The following is a 19865-nucleotide window of genomic DNA, read 5'->3' as shown; positions in this document are numbered from 1 at the left end:
GGTAAGCTCAAGGATGAGAGGGTAGCTGAGGAGTTTGCAAACAGCCTGAGTGGGAATTTTGGGGGTCTAAGTGTTCCAGAGGATCCTGAAGTCGTGGAGTGCCTTAAAGACTACTATCTTTGATGTTGCAAGTGGTTGTTTTGGAACCCACCGTAAGGAGAAGAAGAACTATGTCCCCCAAGGGACACAGGATGCCATTGGCCAGAGTTGCAGGGCCAGGCTTGATGGCAAAGCTGAGCTCTTTAAAGAGCTAAGGCATAAACCCGAACATTCACTAAGGACAGACAAGGAGGCATATGTGCGAGGAATCTGTGAAGGGGTAGGGCATCACCTGTGGTCAGATGATTCTCACCCCGCTTGCAGAGGAATTCATGAATTGCATTCCTTGAAGCCTGTCCCTCGGTTCACTGCAGTTAGAGCAGAGGTTGGTGAGCTCTTGACTGAGGAGTCTAAAGTGAAGGCCCGCTGGGCTGATTACTTTGAGCAGCTGCACCAGGCTGACCCACCGATGTTGAGTTGGATGTCAAGAGTGTCACTATCCCTATTTCTGACTTCATTTAACTGTGAACTGCCTTTATTTGTGGAAACACAGGCTGTGACGGACCAGATGAAACGAGGTAAAGCTGCTGGGAACTGTGGCATCCATCCTGAACTTCTCAAGGCTGATGGAAATGCTGTACTCATGTCATTGCATGCAGTTCTCTGCTCTGCCTGGAATACAGGCATCATCCCAAATGACTGTAAGAGGGGCCTTGTTGTTCCTCTCTGGAAAGGGAAGAGTGATCACCAGGACTGCAGCAACCTCCAAGGGGTGATGCTGCTCTCAGTGCTGGGCAAGGTTTTTCCTTTGATAATTCCTGATAGGGTTGTTTTGCTTGAGCACCAGCGCCCAGACCAGTTAGGCTTTACAACAAAGAGGTCAATGACTGACCGTATCCTTGCTCTTCATGTTCTCACTAAATACAGGCGAATTTCAACATGGGCTCCTTGAGGCCCATGTTGATGTCTGCAAAGCATTTGATTCAGTGAATGAGGATGCCCTCTGAAGGATTCTTGGTCTTCGGGGGGTGCTACGAAAACTCATCAATTTGATCTCTTAGCTATACTCGGGTACTGAGAGTGCTGTGAGGTGTGGTGGTTTCATGTCTGACTTTCCAGTCATGACTGGAGCTGTTTCAGGGGTTTGTACTGGCCCCCCACACTTTTCAATGTTTGTATGGACTGGATTCTCAGGAGGATGTCTGAGAGATCAAGCTGCGGTGCATCGTTTGGGAATGTCAAGATCTCTGACTTTGATTTTGTAGATGATGCAGTCTTCTTTGCATAGATGCTCGATATTCTTATGGGGGCCTCCAGGCACTGAACGAGGAGTCGGAGCTGCTGGGATTATGGGTTTCTTGGGGAAAAACTAAGATCCTGGCTTTCACTGATGACATCTTGGATGCTCCTATCTTATCTATTTCTGTTTGTGGTGAGGATGTTGCAGTCATAGAGATTCACCTTCCTTGACAATGATATTCATGTCTTCCCATGTTGTGAGCCAGAAGTCAATAGTCATCTGGATCGGGCCTGGGGAGTCATGGATTCACTGGATCATGGGACGTGGCACTCTCAGTACCAATGCAGGAGGATGAAAGGCCAAGTCTTTAAGTCCTTGGTGCTTCCAGTCTTGCTTTATGGATGTGAGACTTGGACTTTGACCAAGGATCTGAGATGGAGTCTTAACTTCTTCGATACCAGGTATCTTCAGAGAATCCTTTGCCATCGCTGGTCAGACTTTTGTGTCCAACAAGCATTTGCTGTAAGAGACTCGGATGAGATTTGTTAAACTCCATAGTCCGTGAGCAGCAGCTGCGGCTGTATGGATATGTGGCTCGTTTTCCTGATGCTGATCCTGCTCACCGGATTCTCTCAACGAGGGAGCCTTGTGGGTGGAGGAGTCCAGCGGGTGGACCACGTGCCTCGTGGTTGCAGCAGGTTGATCGGCATCTCAAGGCAATAGGGATAGGCCAGGCGTTTGCTTGGGGGATGGCCAGACGGGTGGACGCAGCGATGCGCTGCTCCGGCGCATGCTCCCATTCCTGAGCTGACTTGACATTGTAGTGCTCCAATTCAAATCGATAACGTTTTCTTAATCTTCAAATTGAATGCTTTGAAAGGTGGCCACTTAACCTCCCTTCCCCCCTCCCATACAATTTTTCAAATTGACCATGTTCTTAAACACTTAAAGAGAACCCGAAACACCAATAATTGTATGAAGCAAAACATGTGGTGAATACGCTGATCTGATTGCCAAAAGTTTGGGGAGCATCAATATCCTATTGGACACCGAGGGCCTAGAGGTTTTGCACTCTCACCTCTGTGCTGCCTAGCCAGGGTTCGAATCTTGAACCACCTATAAACTGTCATCTTGGTGTTTTGAAGGCAGGGTGAGGCATCAATGTTTGTCTCATGCTTTGGATGGATGTTAAGCCGGGTGTCTCGTCTGCCCACATTGGTCGTTGGTGGGTGTTAAAGATCCCTCTTGTCTTTTGCGAAGAGGAGGTGTTATCACCAGCACCCTGAAAATTTTTCTACAAATTTCTGTCCTGACTGACTGCAGCAAAAACCACCCAGTATAAACTTTGCTTAAGGAACTGCTTCACCAACACTGTCACTGTCAAGATCATGGTACATTTTGTTGATCCGTCGGTCAGGATATTTGCGAAATGGTATATTTTGCAGATAGTCGGTCATACTAGGATTTATCCTGGCACGTTTCCATTTCCCACTTGGATCAGTTGTGGTTTTAACCCGTACACATGTAACGTAACCTTCTGTGTGCTCACGGGCTAATACGTTCAGCGAATTCATGGCTGACATTACTGCTCCGTAAGTATCCAATTAATGATCCGAAGAAGCATTCCCTTGCATATCATAAATACAGCCAGTCAGTGCAAATGTGAGCGAAAAGAAAATGAAAGTAAGGAATCACCTGCAGTGTGGTTTATGCTGTGGAATGTAATTTTATAAACATTGACTGTTGGTAATGTTTTAAATGTCTCTGTTACACGGAGGAGCAAGAAGGATAAGTCGGTTTTTGGTGCTGCCCTATTCTGGCTAAGCCTCTCCTTGTGCTGTTTAATGAGCTTGGTGTATATTTCTCTGTCCCCTGTGTAGCCAGTTTGTCATTGTGCCGTTGGTGAACTTTGGTGAATGCAAAATGGGCCAGATGTGCTGACAGCTTAGCTTGTGCTCAGACCCAGCTGTTTTCCTCATGGGGGGACAAAATGGATTGCAAAGTTCATTGGGCCCTCGGTACGTGTGATATGTTTGTTGAGCAAACCTCTGCCATAAATTCTCTGAAATAAAAGTTGATGGTATGGAAAACAAATCCAAGGAAAATTTATGAGTGAGCGGAAATTTCAATAACGCAATTTAAACCTGATGTCTATTCGATGAAACATTATTAATTTGGAAAGATTCCCCCCCCCAAAAAAGCACTTATGGGCTAATAAATTCGGTGAATTAATTTCCAACATTATTGGTCATAAAGTATTAAGAATAACATGCCTATGGTTAATTTAGTTGTTTAAATCCTCTTTTGTAAATATTGTGAGCAAATTAGTGTGTATGTGTGTCAGCTGTTATCTCCACATGTGGGTTTCAGAAGGTGGAATGGAGCCCTCCCAGGTCTCAAGGTCTCGGTGTGTGTGTGTGTGTGTGTGTGTGTGTGTGTGTGTGTGTGTGTGTGTGTGTGTGTGTGTGTGTGTGTGTGTGTGTGTGTGAGTGTATAAGTAAATTATGCATGTGTAATCACAATTCATGTGCATGTGTGCGCCACCACCGGTCATTATCTACACTCGCAAGTCTCAAAGACTGAACGGAGCCTCCCCTGGTCTCTTAGCACCCATCTTCAGCCAAGGAAAGAACCACAACTCATGGATCAAGCCATCTCCTTATCCATGCTGCATTTCCCCCTCCACCTCCGGGGGTTCACATGATCCCACTCGGGGACATCCCCGCTCACCCGGACATGGCACGCTGCTGCTGCTGCTACCGATTGTTAGCGCATGCGCGACACATGGGACCAGAATGGAGTTGAGCGTTCTCAATAAAAGCTTCGTGAAGTTGAATGCATCGTGGTCGGTCTGATCGTTTGTACATCACGACATTACAGGGGGGAAGAAGGGAATGGGGACAAATTTACCCATGTGATGAGTGCTTTAACTTCAGCATTGCCCAGGCAAAAAAGAAAATTGTAATACCCTCTGCCACCACCACCAGGTGACACTACATGGTACATATTTACATTGAGAATACGCCCCCCCCCCACACCTCCGCGTGAGGCCACGGCCACATAGCCTATGTTACCCCCCACACAAAGTTGTATTTGTACCCCGAGTTTGGAGCTTGTAACTTAAAATATGTGGCCATGCATTGAACAGAGAGACAGAGACAAATGTTTGCCCTTTTATCAGTATCGATAAATATATAAAGTTGTATTTTCTGTCTGTTTGTCTGTCGATAGAATCGGTGTGACCGGTCGTGAAGCCATCATATTGCATATCGTTGGAATTCTCTTGGCAAATGGAGATGCAAGATAACATTTTCAAAGCTACAGGGTAGGGGGTTGTTCAGGGTGTGGGGAAGACCCCAATTTTCTATATGTATATGTGTATTGTATAGCACCACCCGGTTGGTGGGCAGTATTACAAATCATCTTCTTGTATCTATGAACTCTAAATTCCTTCCACACAAGGTGCGGGTACCTCTGCTCGTACAAAGTTTAAGTATCTAAATGCAATGGGTTCTATCTCAGAAGCATTGCAGAGGTGCAAGCCAAGCTCTGGCCCTCTCCCGGTTTGAGGAGGACTCCTGACTTGTGATGCTTGATTGCCAAAAGTGTCATTATTTCATGTTTTTACATCAATTCGATTAATAATAATTGAAAGTTTTTGTTGTGATGTTGACCTTTTTCGTGTGAAAACAATTTCTTGGAAATGTAAAAGGAACAAACACACTCGTGTATATACACTATACAGTATATCACTAAGTGCACCTATTGACATGACATGGACATGGGATAACATGGACACACTCGTGTATGTACAGCTTATCACAAAGTGCAGCTATTGACTGTTGACATGACATGGACACTCCATTTTTTTTAATCCTTCCTATCATTAATGGACTGATGTTTGTGTGTTAGTCATGCTACTCCTTCTACAGTTCTGAGATGATTACATCCAGACTTGCTATATAGGGTCAGCATGAGCCCAATTAATGTGAAGGGGTGAATTTATCTTTGCCTGTGAACATGGGGATAGGAGGGGGGGGGGGGTTGGATGCAAATTCTTGATGTAAATGTGTCATGTAGTGCCATCTCCAGGTGGGGGAGGGTATTACAAGTGTAATTTTACAGTTTACAATTATATGTAAATATTTATTTACAGTTGTGTGTAAATAAAGGTGGAAAAAGTCTGATTATATAGGACAAGACTATAAGGCAACATCAGGTGAATATAAGTATATATATATATATATATATATATATATATATATATATATATATATATATATATATATATATATATATATATATATATATATATATATATATATATATTGTTACGGATTCGCGCCCGCCGGCGTGCTGACGGCCACGTAACTCGAATCGCGGCACGTCGCCCACCGGACGGACAATCCAGTCGTGACCCTCTCGGACTAACGCCGGGAACCAGTCACGGGTGGACCTTTCGGTCTCACCGCGATCGAGCCAATCGGCCCCCGCGTGGGATAGGGTTGCTCGCCAAATTCGACCTACCTAAGTACCCACACGGAGGGTAGACCGGGCGATCGCACCTCGCCGCAGGTCGACTTCGGACACGGGCCACTTAAGCGACCCGTTCCGTACTATCGGGATAACCGAGCGGTGTTATCGTCGGCCTCGACGGTTCGATTAATTATCGGGCGTATTCAGCCCACTACCAACCCTTTACGTGAAGCAAGATGAGGATTCAATGAAAGAAATGACGAAGCGAAGCGGGAAACAGTTCAACACAAAGCACATTTATTCGCGATGAACGGAAAGCACACATATTCAATTCCACCAAAAGCACACAGAAAAGAAAAACACAATGCAATTTACACAAAAAGCAAATGCGACAATGCAGATCAACTACCGATTACGCGAGCACACGGCAACACTTATACAATTTTACTTCACAGACGGCGCCGACAACACATACCCAAAACCAAGGAAAAGAATACCCTCAAAGATGAGGCGGGCCTGAGGCCGAGACCGGGTCGGGCCTACCCGTCTGGTGATGAGACGCGGAGCGGCGATGGTGCCTCAACTCCGCGGGCCTCGCGGACAGTGTCTGGTAGGGGGTGGGAAAGGGGCCCCCTTGGTCACACTATCTCAGCGCGGGGGGAAACAGGAGGGGGTTGCTGATGCTCGGGGTATAGAGGATTTTTATTGTCCCGCGACGAGCGTCTCCACCTCGGCCGGGTCGCGCTGTCGGCCTCCCTGGGGTGCAGCTCCCTGCACGACGCGAGCACCCCCTCGTCTGCCCTCGCCGCCTCTCCACAGCTCCGTTCCCTCCGCTCCGACTCCAACGCACACGACGACGACCAGCTCCTTCTTGCCAACTCCACCGCCCGCGAAGTCTTGACTCTCTGTTTTTTTCTCGACTCTACTACTCACTGGACTGACGAACACGGTCGCTTATATCAGCCCCGTGGCTTCGCCCTCTCATCTTTGACCCCCTCCCTTCGACCTTTCACCTCGCTCCCCATTGGCCCGAGAAAAAGTGGGCGTGAATGCTTTTTGATCGATAAATTTGCATATATCGATCGCCCTCCAACGCCCTGGGGGCGGGGCCAATTCGCCCCTCGCTCACCGTTTGGATGGCAAAAAGTGGGCGTGTGTCGTTTTTGATCCGTTTTTGAAGCACAAAATCCGTGATTTTGTACACGCTGTTCGGCGCGCGCCCTGCACGAGTCCAACACCGGTACCCACAAGCGGAGCAAGAACGGTGGCGATGCGACGGTTGCGAGGTGTGACGTGAAGGTCGTGGCGGTTGTGGTGAAGCGGCGTTGTGGTTGGTGGTTGATGTTGTGACTGGTGGTGGTAACAATGGCGGTTGGTCCAAATTAAAGATAGTAAAAGAAAAACGGCTATCCTGAAGAGTCGCAGCACGCATAAATGACATGTATTCCCACTAGACAACGGGTTTGGGCCTAACTACACATGTACTTACCGAGATATCTCACCTAAGGGACCTGAATGGTGGTTTGCGAATTTGGTAACCACAACACTACCCCCTCCCCTTTTTACAGACTCGTCCCGAGTCGTCAAATTTTCGTGTGCCATCATGTGTAGTTTTCCCCTAGTACATTTTACCTACGGATCCCTGAGTGCGACATTCATGGTATTCGTGTCCCCAATATAAATAACCTGAGGGCTGCGTAACTACCTAAACAAACTCACTCACACGGACGACTTAAATAAAATTGCCGGCGCTAAGACAAACATGCCGGGGGCGCACTCATATTTACAGTACATCTTAACCTTAACTTACAAATTTTACACTAAACCATGGCCCAGGATCATTGAACTCTGCAAAAAGAAAGCAGTTAGCAGGGAGCCAGGCTGCTCGCATGCAGTCTCTGGCTCAAACAATGCAGGTGACAGGGAACGTGGCTGGCTGCTCACACGCAGTCCAAGGCCTTCCCTTTTGAACTGAACGCAGTGAACCACAACGGTGCATGGGCTGCACAACGCAGTCTCCGTGCCAGCTCAAGTGGCACACGCAATGAGCACAACGAATGGATGGGTGAACACAAACACGGTGCACGGGCCGCCACTGCAGGCCCGTGTTGTAGCTGCCAACAGGGCATTCTCGCAGCTTGCAAACTGTTGCCTTGCGGATCATGGCGCACATGGAAATGAACAGGGGGGGGGGGCAAAGCAAAAATTGAACGGGGCTGGTGAACGTGGGCAGTGGGCATGGCATGGCAAAGGTGAGCAGGCAATCACAGCCCGCAGAAGAAGGCCGCTGCAGGCAAACACAGCCCGCAGATGAACTGGCCGGCACAGGCCTTGAAGAAAAACAGCCAGCAGATGAACTGGCCGGCACAGGCCTTGTAGCACAACAGCTGCCGATGAAGTTGGCCGGCCTCCGCCTTGAAGAAAAACAGCCAGCCGGCAGATGAAGCCGGCCAGCCTTTGCCGTTCAGTGGAGGTTGGTGGAGGGAGTGTGGTGGTGCTGGCCACTTGGAAGGCGGGCTCGGACCTACCTACCTGTCTCCCTCCCACCTATCGCCTTTGCCTGTCACTGTACATACCCACTCCCTTAATTTGTCAAACCCCAATTTAGCCCCCACTTATTTATTTATTTATTTTTTTTTACTTCCCCACTATAAATCGTCCCCTAACCCCCTTTATCGTCCTTGTTCGGCTAACCTATCCTGTCACCTAGCCTACTCCCAACCCCTACGTTCCCTTCCCGGAGGGGAATAAGGGAGAGCTAACGTCCTGTGTCGAGGCCCAACGAAGCCTCAGAATGGCCTCCCCAGAGTTCGGCGATCTAACCCAAAGTGGGTCCAGCGGCCCACAACGAGAGCGAGGGGATGGATGATGCGGAGGGGTACATCTCCTAATCTACCCTAACCATTTAACTGTTAAACTACCCCGGGGCTTTCAACAAGCGCCTCTCGCTTAAACTATTGGTTCTAACAACCCAGATTCCCGTCGCCTGTGTTGGTGTCCTCACAATTTCGGGCCTCGCCCCCCCAATTTTCTCTCCGTGCCCTCACACGGTCTCCTGGCTGGGACACGTGGCTCCCTTTGGCAGGCACGACCCTCTGCCGAATCTCCCGCTATGGCACCCCCGGGCACTACACTGCCTCTGAGCCTACCAGCTCCCTAACACCGGGGAGTGCCTCCCATGGCACCTCCCCTGAAACGCACACGTGGCAGGCCGGCCTCCCGGGCCCCTTTCCGAGGGTCACCTGTGCCCACAACACTGCCCACGCGGCTAATGGCGCCCCGGGCCCCCGCACCAAGCAGGCGCACCCGTGCCCACTACTCTATCCCGGCCCCCCATGGGCCCATGGCCTACCGCGGCCGACTCGCCTGGTGCCCGGGGTACCCACTCAGCGATACTCACCTTTCGCAGCCACGCTCCCAAGCCCGTCAACAGGGCTCCTGCACCCCTCCAAACGGGTTTCGAGCCTACATTCACACCAACAACAAAACAACCTCCATTTTTCAATTTGACTAACCCAGCTAACTCACTTTACTCTGACCCCGGGGTCCCTTGGGCGGGAGTCACTCCTCCCCCCAATCACTCATCGCACCATGCATTCCCCATTCACTCCACACACACAGACCCGCTGGCCTCACTCACTCACCAAGCACATGCCATACAATTCACCAACTCTTCAACACACACACCGCTGAACTCTGCCATTCTTCTAACTACATCCCCTCACTAACTCGTGCTCCCACGTCATCCCTTAAACTATAGCACGTTCCTTTTAACACTACGTAGCTAAACTACGTCCCCTCTACACATCCACAAGTCTGTCACTGTCTTCAAATGTCCCAAAAATTAATTTCCCAACCTAAATCTCGCTACAATCCCTCTAACTAATCCATTCCATGGGCCCCATGAGGACTTACCCCTGCCCCATGGAGCCGGTCTAACTAAGCTAACCCTTCCCCCTAACTAGTTTCCATCCTGTGCTCAGGGTAAGGGGGTCTTCCACCCCTTGCCCAGGAATCCTTTGCACCCGAAAGTGAGGCTTACTGTTTTTTTTTTCCCATGCGCAGCACCTGCGCGGCAACTCAGAGCTCGCGCACTTTGCACCTGCCCGTGACGTCATGCAGCTGCACGTGTTCCTCGTCCCTCCTTGGACGGTACCATCCGGCAGAGATACCCCTCCTGCCGGATTCCAACCCCACGTGCAGCCATGGCGTCACCGTGCGCATAAAAAAAACACAAGCCCCACGTCTCGAGGGGTTCCCCACGCGAACACATGTGCTTTGCCCGTTGGAGCTTAACACACACGATCGCGTGGAGAACCCGTCCGGTCCAAATCCGTTATCCTGCCTAAACTTTGTCCGTCCGCGGGATCGGCAAATCCACCGCGTGCGTTTCCGGACCGGGACTTCACTCTCGCAAGCGAGCACGTGGTGGTCTCGCGCGTTGCACAGCACGGACCGCGTGCTCACTGCTGGGTGAACCCGGCACGGTCCCCGAAACAACTACAGCCGCTACTCGGCTTTCGTTCTTCTCATGTCGCCGTCGTCGCCTCCATTCCACCCACGCACACCTGCGTGTTACGACGCACACAGTCCACACCATTAAACTCACACCGGGAGACGCGGCTGCGTGCTCCCGCATGCCAACCGACATCTCCCTCACATACCGCTCTCTCACACACACGGTCTCCCTTGCACACAGCGACCTTGCACACGGCCGTTCACTCACGCGTGCGGGGCACTCACCCGCGGTGCCTCACTCGCACTCCGTGCCTCATCCACACACGCGGGGGCACTCAACCGCGGTGCCTCATCCACACTCCGTGCCTCACTCACACACGCGGGGGCACTCACCCGCGGTGCCTCATCCACACCCGGCGTGCTGGGAAGCACGCACTCCGGCACCATCGCCACCACACCACTCACACACGGGGTCGCTTCCACACACGGGGACGCACTCACACCTTGCACCACACACACAGGGACAATTACACTGGGGATTCGTGTCCCCACAAGGGTCTCCGGGGCCTCTATACCCCCCAAGCTCTCCGTGCACCCGTCCACAGCACTCCTCCCCTCGACCTCGCAAAGCACGACCGAACTCACCTGGTCGTGACTCGCCTCAAGGGGGCATACTCCCTCCCCTCGTTCCTGGAGCAGGCCATCCAGGTGCTCGCACTGGGTCTCTGCACGGTCCGCGAGCTCACCCCCATTGTCCTCCACTACCTCCGTGTGTGTGTGTGCGTCACTTACCCCGTCCTCACCGTGCAGTCTCTCCTCTATCGTTCCCTTCCCGGCTGCCGTCACTGCCAACTCTTCACCCTTTACCTCCCTTGTCTCCACTATTATTTCCGTTGTCGTCACCTCGTGTCTCGTCTCACACGTTTTGGTCTCCCCATTTAATTTTTCCCTCTTGGTCACCGTCGATTCCTCTGTCACGACCCTCGCCCAACACGCCCCCCGAATTCTTTTTTTACCCGCCTCCACCGCGGGCCTGTCAGCCGTTGCACCCCCTTCCAGCTCGTTTGCTTCCACACGTGGAGTCGCCATTCCCAGCTCCCTGGTCACGGCCTTCATGCCCGCCTGCAGGCATCGGCCCATGTTCTGCGTCTCACCCCGTAGCTCTTTCATTTCTTCCTTCATGTTTGCTTCCATTCCTTTTATTTGCTTGTTCATTTCGTTTTTCATTTCATTTGTGTTTGTATCCATCTTTTCGTTCATGCCTTTCATTTCGTTTTTCATTTCATTTGTGTTTGTATCCATCTTTTCGATCATTTCCGCATTCATCTTTTCGTTCATGCCTTTCATTTCGTTTGTATTTGCATCCATCCTTGCTGTCATTGCCGCCAGCATGGCGCATAGCTGGGCCATGTCGGATGCACTCAGCTGAGCCGTTTCGGCAAGGGTTGGGGAAGGGTTTTGGTGGAGAGGGGGGGGGAGGTGTCATACACTGCGGCCGCTGCCGCACCCATTTCGGGCTCTGGGTTCAGTTGGGCGAGTCCGTGTTCCTGCACAATCAACATTTCCTGCTCGGGGATTCCATCCTGGACCATGGATTCTACACATTCTACATCCATTTCTAATACCCCCGGCTCCCGCTCGCCTTGAGACGCCATCTTGCTTCTCTTAAAGGGTTAATTTCGCTCGCTCGTAATTTGGAGGGAATCGGGGGTCGCTTCTCTCACCCCTGGACCGATTCCCGTGAATTTAGCCGGAGACAGGAGAGCCCGTTTTCCTGTTCTCCGATACCAGTGCCGCGAGGAGGGCGATGAATTTGTATCCCACTCCTGACACCAGTGTTACGGATTCGCGCCCGCCGGCGTGCTGACGGCCACGTAACTCGAATCGCGGCACGTCGCCCACCGGACGGACAATCCAGTCGTGACCCTCTCGGACTAACGCCGGGAACCAGTCACGGGTGGACCTTTCGGTCTCACCGCGATCGAGCCAATCGGCCCCCGCGTGGGATAGGGTTGCTCGCCAAATTCGACCTACCTAAGTACCCACACGGAGGGTAGACCGGGCGATCGCACCTCGCCGCAGGTCGACTTCGGACACGGGCCACTTAAGCGACCCGTTCCGTACTATCGGGATAACCGAGCGGTGTTATCGTCGGTCTCGACGGTTCGATTAATTATCGGGCGTATTCAGCCCATGACCAACCCTTTACGTGAAGCAAGATGAGGATTCAATGAAAGAAATGACGAAGCGAAGCGGGAAACAGTTCAACACAAAGCACATTTATTCGCGATGAACGGAAAGCACACATATTCAATTCCACCAAAAGCACACAGAAAAGAAAAACACAATGTAATTTACACAAAAAGCAAATGCGACAATGCAGATCTACTACCGATTACGCGAGCACACGGCAACACTTATACAATTTTACTTCACAGACGGCGCCGACAACACATACCCAAAACCAAGGAAAAGAATACCCTCAAAGATGAGGCGGGCCTGAGGCCGAGACCGGGTCGGGCCTACCCGTCTGGTGATGAGACGCGGAGCGGCGATGGTGCCTCAACTCCGCGGGCCTCGCGGACAGTGTCTGGTAGGGGGTGGGAAAGGGGCCCCCTTGGTCGCACTATCTCAGCGCGGGGGGAAACAGGAGGGGGTTGCTGATGCTCGGGGAAAAGAGGATTTTTATTGTCCCGCGACGAGCGTCTCCACCTCGCGCTGTCGGCCTCCCTGGGGTGCAGCTCCCTGCACGACGCGAGCACCCCCTCGTCTGCCCTCGCCGCCTCTCCACAGCTCCGTCCCCTCCGCTCCGACTCCAACGCACACGACGACGACCAGCTCCTTCTTGCCAACTCCACCGCCCGCGAAGTCTTGACTCTGTTTTTTTCTCGACTCTACTACTCACTGGACTGACGAACACGGTCGCTTATATCAGCCCCGTGGCTTCGCCCTCTCATCTTTGACCCCCTCCCTTCGACCTTTCACCTCGCTCCCCATTGGCCCGAGAAAAAGTGGGCGTGAATGCTTTTTGATCCATAAATTTGCATATATCGATCGCCCTCCAACGCCCTGGGGCGGGGCCACCCGCCCCTCGCTCACCGATTGGACGGCAAAAAGTGGGCGTGTGTCGTTTTTGATCCGTTTTTGAAGCACAAAATCCGTGATTTTGTACACGCTGTTCGGCGCGCGCCCTGCACGAGTCCAACACCGGTACCCACAAGCGGCGCAAGAACGGTGGCGATGCGACGGTTGCGAGGTGTGACGTGAAGGTCGTGGCGGTTGTGGTGAAGCGGCGTTGTGGTTGGTGGTTGATGTTGTGACTGGTGGTGGTAACAATGGCGGTTGGTCCAAATTAAAGATAGTAAAAGAAAAACGGCTATCCTGAAGAGTCGCAGCACGCATAAATGACATGTATTCCCACTAGACAACGGGTTTGGGCCTAACTACACATGTACTTACCGAGATATCTCACCTAAGGGACCTGAATGGTGGTTTGCGAATTTGGTAACCACAACAATATATATATATATATATATATATATATATATATATATATATATATATATATATATATATATATATATATATATATATATATATATATATATATATATATATATATATATATTGGACTCCTCCCATGCTCTTCGAGCCGAGGAAGCTGCATAAAGCAACCATGAAAGGCTACGCAAGGTAAGCCCCTTGCTGTTTCAGACCCTTCCCAGAGTTTCTCCACAGCTATGTAAAGACAGTGGTGCATGTTTCTATCTGTGCTGTCGCTGATGATTCGCCAAGTGATGAAACCGGTCCGGCAGCAGAGGGGGTGTGTGGCATTGTGATTCTCATGTGTACTATCTGTGAATGTCTTTGCAGCTGTGGAGGAACTCTGGAAAGGGTTTGAAACAGCAAAGGGCTTACCATCGTCGCCTTTCTTGGTTGCTTTATGCTCGAAGAGCATGGGACTCGTCAATTTATTTATAAAATCCTAGCCACCTGGGTTTAATTGATTAGGTGAGAGCTAATTGGTTATTCTCTCCATTCACAGTTGAGAGATTTGAGTGCTCCTTTCTTTTTCATACATCTCTATATATCTATATATGCACTATATCTACTGCAAGACGCAATTTACATTAGGGATGCGTTCCTGAAAAAAAAATATCGAAGCGACAAAAACCAAATCAGTTTTTCTCAATGGAATGGAGGAGTGGGGGGGGGGTACGGGGTGGGGGTGAGTGATGGTGGTGATGCATTCCTAACATCATCACTTTAGGTTTTATATTTCACTTTTTACCCATGATGATACCCTTTTTTGATTGACAGTTATATTCAAGTTTACATACGTATTACAAAAAAAAACAAAATTACCAGAAATATTTAAATAAAAATAGACCTCTTCCTGAAGCGGTCACATTTGGAAGGTACGTTTTCTTCCTCAAATTAATGTGCACATCTTTATCGATCGGAGAAGAACTTAATAACCCAGCAACATCAAGGGCACATTTGCCAGCATCCATTCGAAGAATAACATCGAATTTCATTTCTAAGGTAATACTTTTACAATGCCTCTTTGGCAACCTCCAGCACAGTACATTTCTTTGTGTGAAGCAAAGTACAGTTGTTCTTTTGGCGATTTTGCGCTGTACTGATTTGGTACTTAGTGATGTATTCTGGCGTCTTTATCAATTTTGTAAATTCTGAAAACCCCAGAGAATTAAAGGTATGGTTTTTAAAACGATGGAAGTGTAAGTTGTGATGATGAATGTCGAGAAGTGGTATTAATAACGTGACAACGTATTTGTGAAACTACATAAGAAAGTCAGGTCAGGTCAGGTCAGGTATGGGAGCATGCGCCAGAGCAGCGCGTCGCTGCATCCACTTTCCGCCGGTACTCCAGGGGCCTCTGTCTGGCCATCCCCCAGGCAGATGCCTGGCCCATCCCAATCTCCTTGAGATGCTGATCAACCTGCTGCAACCACGAGGCACGTGGTCGGCCCATTGGCCTCCTCCACTCACGAGACTCCCTCGCTGAGACAATCTGGTGAGCAGGATCAGTGTCAGGAAAGCGAGTCACATGTCCCAACAACCGCAGCTGACGCTCACGGACTATGCAGGTAACAAATCTCATTTGAGTCTCTCTCATCAACCGCTCGTTGGACACAAAGTCCGACCAGCGATAGCCAAGGATTCTCCTAAGACACCTGGTACCAAAGGAATTAAGTCTCCATCTCAGATCCTTGGTCAGAGTTCAAGTCTCACATCCATAGAACTAGACTGGATGCACCAAGGACCTGAAGACTCGGACTTTCGTCCTCCCGCACAGGTACCGGCAGCGCCACACCCCATTATCCAGTGAATCCATGACTCCCCAGGCTCGACCCAGACGTCTTTTGACCTCTGACTCACAGCCGGCAGAGACATGAATATCACTGCCGAGGTAAGTGAATCTCTCCATGACCTCAACATCCTCACCACAAACAGGCACAGACAGCACAACAGCAACCAAGATGTCATTGAAAGCCTGGATCTTAGTTTTGACCCAGGAAAATAGTAATCCCAGTGGCTCCAACTCCTCATTCAGCACCTCGGGGGCCCCCAAAAGGATATCTAAAGTCTCCGCAAAGATGAATGCATCATCAGCGAAATCAAGGTCAGAGATCTTGACATTCGCAAACGATGCACCCCAGCTTGATCTCTCCATCATCATCCCTAGAATCCAGGCTGTACAAGTGCTGAAAAGTGTGGGGGCAAGTACACACCGCTGACGAACTCCAGTCACAACTGGAAATAAGTCAGAGATGGTACCACCACATCTCACAGCACTCTCAGTACCACAGTGGAGTTCAGACATCAGATCGATCAGTTTTGGTGGCACCCCACGAAGACTAATAATCCTCCAGAGGACATCCCGATTCACTGAATCAAACGCTTTACAGAGATCAACATAGGCTGCAAGCAGCCCCTGCCGAAACTCTCGTCTGCATTCGGTGAGGACCCGAAGAGCAGGATGCGGTCAATCCTTGATCTCTTTGGTGTAAAGCCTGACTGCTCTAGATGCTGGTGCTCAAGCAGATGATGGCGAACCCTATCAAGAATTGTCCGAGCAAAGACCTTGGCCGGCACTGAGAGAAGCGTCACCCCTCGGTAGTTGTTGCAGTCTTGGCGATCACCATTCCCTTTCCAGAGAGGGACAACAAGGCCCCTCTTCCAGTCAGTTGGGATGATGCCTGTGTTCCAGGCAGAGCACAGAACTGCTTGCAATGACATGAGTGCAGCATCTCCACCAGCCTTGAGAAGTTCAGCATGGATGCTACAGATCCCTGGAGCTTTGCCCCGTTTCAACTGGTTCACCGCAGCCTGTGTTTCCACAAGCGAAGGTGGACCACAGTTGATTGGAGGGTCAGCAACATGGATTGTAACACCCCTGACATCCAACTCGACAGCTGGGGGATCAGCCTGGTACAACCATTCAAAGTAACCGGCCCAGCGGGCCTTCACTTCGGTCTCCCCTGTCAAGAGCCTCCCACCTTCTGCTCTCACTGCAGTACACCGAGGGACGGGCTTGGATGAACACAATGTGCGAATTCCCATGGAAGCAGAACAAGAATCACTTGACCACAGGTGATGCTCTACCCCCTCACAGATTCCTCACACATAGGCCTCCTTGTCTACCCTTAGTGCACGTACAGTTTTACTCCTCAGCTCCCTGAACAGCTCAGCTCTGCCATTCAGCCTAGCCCTGTGACTCTGGACAATGCTATCCAGTGTCCCTTGAGAGACAAAATTCTTCTTTGCCCTGTGGTGAGTTCCAAGACATCCATCGGCAACATCAAGGACGGTGGTCTTGAAGGCACTCCACAACTCTTCAGGACCTCCCAAAGCACCCAGACCCCCCAAATCTCCACTCAGCTTGTTTGCAAACTCCTCAGCTGCCCTCTCATCCTTGAGCTTGCCAACATCCAGCCTAGGCTGGGATGGTACCATTCTCCTGGATTTAAGGTGCAACTTCAGAGTTGTTATAACAAGCCGGTGGTCAGTATTGAGGAACTGAGCACTCCGGTAGACCCTGCAGATCTGGATCATCCTCCAGCGACCATCAACGAGGACATTGTCAATCTCCTTTGCCACACCGCCAGCATTGGAATACCAAGTCTAACGATGAGCTTGTGGGTGCTGAAACCATGAACCAGCCACCCTAAGTCCATGACTTCTTATCAAGGAACTTAGTGATAGGAACTAAGTTAGTCAAGGAACTTAGTGATATTCAGGTTCAGTTCCAGACCCATGGGGACCAATACACGTCTCATAACCATCCCTATCAGTTCCAGTCGATGCATTGAAATTCCCAAAGACTAGAAGTGTATCTCGTCTGGGGCACTGATCAACCACAGACTCCAGCGTGTCATCGAATGTGCCCTTCACGGTGAGATCACTCGCTTCAGTCGGAGCAGAAACAGAGACCAGGGAAATGACACCGAAGGAGTGACGAATCCTTAGTCTCATAATACACTCGTTGACCGGTGTTACCTCAATTATCATTGTAGTTAGTTTATTGGACACAGCTACAGCAACTCCTTGGGTATGGTAACCATCCGAGCGACCAGACCAATAGTCGGTGTAACCACCCACCATTATCTCGCCGCAATCCGGTCTCTGAACCTCAGAGAGTGCTGCAATACTGATGTCCAAACGCTTGTGCTCAGATGATAACAGAGACAGGTGATCATCCTCTCTTAGGGATAGGACATTTCAGGCACCCACCCGAAGGGACCGCCTTAGGTTAACCCAAGGAGACCGCCGTCTGGTGGACGACACCTCAGCACCACTCCGACACACTCTCCTGCAATCTGACCCGGGAATGGTACCCCATCGTTACCCTCATATCATCAAAAATTGGGGGTCCCGAAGGCTTTGCTGTCATCCCGTCATCCCAATCCCGTCATCCGGTGAGCTGCCCTGCGAAGGGAAGCTGCACAGGAGGTACTCCCATGGAGTGGGTTTTCAGATTTCTTTGCGTTTTTGTGTTTTGCGGTACGAAGGGTTTTACGGTGGCCGGAGTGCAAATCCTGCCACTAACCTCCTAAAAAAAAGTAACACAACTGCAGGAGGACGTCCGCAGACACAGTTGGGCACTCGATATGGATGGCTGTTGGCACACAAGAAGCTCCTCCGCCCTTTGACAGGTTTTGTTTTTAATCCTGCTTGGTGTCCATATCCAAACACCCTCCTCACCAGAAAACCTGGTGGGGGAGACAGTTTAGTTGACGACAACCCAACCATGGAACAGGTTAGTACAGGTTTACATGATACCTGTCTCAAGTCACAGATCTAATCTGTGGCGATTAGATACGAAGAAGGTGATATAAATACATAAGAAGAGGCGATATAAACCGTGGTATGATTGTACCACGACCACGTCCCTCGTGGTTGCAGCAGGTTGACCATCATCTCAAGGAGATGGGGATGGGCCTGGCATCTGCCTGGGGGATGGCCAGACGGAGGCCCCTGGAGTACCGGCAGAAAATGGACGCAGCGACGCGCTGTTCTGGCACATGCTCCCATACCTGACCTGATGATTGTACCAGCAAAAGTAACTGTCCCGAGTAATGGGGAAAGCAAGCAATTAAAAAAAAAAACAACCGAATTAAAACAATCAATCACAGCTGCACACCCTTGGGGATCTCCTTCACATGCATACAAAGTTTCAAGTTTATGGATGTCATCTTCATGGAGCGATGATCTTTTCTATCATCTTCATCTTTTCTGCTGCACCTTTCACAGTTTTCCTTTTCAAATACACTCACAGTACACACAAGATTGCACGTCACTCTTCTCCACGCACCCGAGACACCTCAGTCTTTCTTCCCACTTCTCTCCCTCAGCGTTGAATTGTGGTTGTGGATGCCGGGCCCACGTACTGTGTTCGTGGAAGGTAAGGTGCTTGTTAAGTTTGCTCTGTGTCTTTTCTCTTTCTCTGATATCAATGCTATGCAAATTGCTTAACCCTTATTTCTTCACATGCCATTTAAATCCTTAAGTTCCTACTCCCCCCTTTTTTTTTTCCTGCTCCCCCACTTGTGTAAATAAATCTATTCTTGTTGAATCCATTTCCGATCTGTCCGTATCCATCTTTTCCACCATTGATCTCGCACTGTCCGCACGTAGATAGCTTGGGAGGTTGAGATTCCTGACGATTCGGTTTGCAAAGTCCAGCGTGTGCTAGCGGTGCAGCTCGGCCACATACAAGATCACCCAGATAAGGTAAGTAGCACATTTCCGAGGGTGCGTTTCCTGGTCGGGAGGTCATGGGACTTCCAGTTAAATGGCTGTTCGACAGATATACTGGGACTCATGGTCACTCGATTGGCATTCAGAGTTGCGTCATAGTTTTGTCACAACCCACCGTGGGGTGAAGTTATTTGCTCCCGGTGGCCTCAGGTCTGGGTGAGTTCAAGAGAAACTGGGGATTTCCCCCTCGTAGTTGGTTCGAGCCCCGAGACCGCAACAATATATGAGTTTTTTTTTGTCTGTTTCTTTCACATTACCAAACCCCGAAGCTAATTTCCTTGAAATTTAATGTACCACATTATTTTCACCCGTGGAAGGTCAACATCACAATAAAAACTTTCCATTCTTAATTAAGTTAACTAGTACG

At 50.1% G+C, this 19865-nt stretch overlaps 1 protein-coding gene across 3 annotated transcripts in view; it reads left to right on the top strand.

Annotated features, from left to right (window-relative positions):
* Positions 1-19865, top strand: part of ULK3 (unc-51 like kinase 3) — a 109852-nt gene that overhangs the window by 69175 nt on the left and 20812 nt on the right. For all 3 annotated transcript variants that reach the window (XR_015056461.1, XR_015056460.1, XR_015056459.1), the window contains 2 exons: positions 19093-19142; positions 19376-19471. The gene's annotated coding sequence lies outside the window, so the exon portion shown is untranslated. The remainder of the gene's footprint in view (positions 1-19092; positions 19143-19375; positions 19472-19865) is intronic.

The sequence above is a fragment of the Eptatretus burgeri genome, chromosome 3 (genome assembly GCF_056783735.1).
Source record: "Eptatretus burgeri isolate ZD-2024b chromosome 3, Ebu_testis_v1, whole genome shotgun sequence".
NCBI lineage: Eukaryota > Metazoa > Chordata > Myxini > Myxiniformes > Myxinidae > Eptatretus > Eptatretus burgeri.
Note: the sequence above shows the minus strand (reverse complement) of the source record. Positions and strands in the feature narration are given on the sequence as shown.